Consider the following 1,065-nt stretch of genomic DNA (forward strand, 5'->3'; position numbering starts at 1 on the left):
GCCATTCTTGCTTTTTCCACAGGATGAATATTTTACCAACAAATTAAATGAAAACACTTAAAACATTAATATGTTCATCCATCTCCTAATACTTTACTTAAACTTGTTGTCCTTCCTTAAAGTCCTTTCCATGTCAAAGTAACTATGCATAGCCACGACAACGGCATTGCTTGAAAACGCAAAGGCTTCGCACTGTAGTATCGTCAATGTGGGAAGACTTAGCTGACCAATTTTAAGAATATCACAAAGTTTGAAACAATGGCACAAACAGCCTGTTACCAATAGGTGGCGCTATGACTGTGGATTTGGGGATATGGATGTGATCACGACAGCAGTCTGATCAAATGTGAAAAGTTTGAGGCAGATTGGAGCATGTACAGGGTAGTTACACAGTACTTGCTCTGTCATGGTGAGAGATCAAAAATCAGAGGGCTGCCGAGGCCACGCCCTATAACCTTTGCAGATGATTTTGACATATTTGACACAAACATTTTACCTTCAAGGCCTATTCTACATACTACCCAAATTACAGTGTTCTGTGACTTACCCCATAGGAGGACTTAGCTCAAGTTAGACAAACAAACAATCCAAAATGGCGGACTTCCTGTTGGGTTTAGGGTATGGTTGTCACTGACTTTTTTGTTCACCCTGACCTCCTCCATACCAAATTGCGTAGGTCTAGGTCAAACATGCTTCCGATGGGACTCAGTTGAAATTTTCAAGGTGGCGCTGTGGAGCCATTTTGGCATTGACATGTCCAGCTGCCTTAAAATATCAAAATTTTCCCCAGTCCTGATGTGTGTGGCTATTTTGGTGAGTTTCTATGCATGTTTAGGCCCTTAAAAATCGCATTTCAAAAGTCAGTACAAAAATTATCACAAGGGTTACAATAGGGTCCTACACACTGTAGTGCTCGGACCCTAATAAAATGTGACCTGGTAGCCTATAGACTACATTTGATGCCACGTATGCTTAGTCTTTCTTCAAAACAGGCTACTGATATTACATGACACAGATGCTGGGAAATTTTTGTGGTCAAGGCTGAGGTTTCAATTAATCGTTACA

At 40.8% G+C, this 1,065-nt stretch overlaps 1 protein-coding gene across 1 annotated transcript in view; it reads left to right on the top strand.

Annotated features, from left to right (window-relative positions):
• LOC103362861 (unconventional myosin-XVB-like) overlaps positions 1-1,065 on the top strand; it is a 68,155-nt gene that overhangs the window by 30,336 nt on the left and 36,754 nt on the right. The gene's annotated exons all lie outside the window — the stretch shown is intronic.

The sequence above is a fragment of the Stegastes partitus genome, unplaced genomic scaffold (genome assembly GCF_000690725.1).
Source record: "Stegastes partitus isolate 25-593 unplaced genomic scaffold, Stegastes_partitus-1.0.2 Scaffold609, whole genome shotgun sequence".
NCBI classification, from domain to species: Eukaryota; Metazoa; Chordata; class Actinopteri; family Pomacentridae; genus Stegastes; species Stegastes partitus.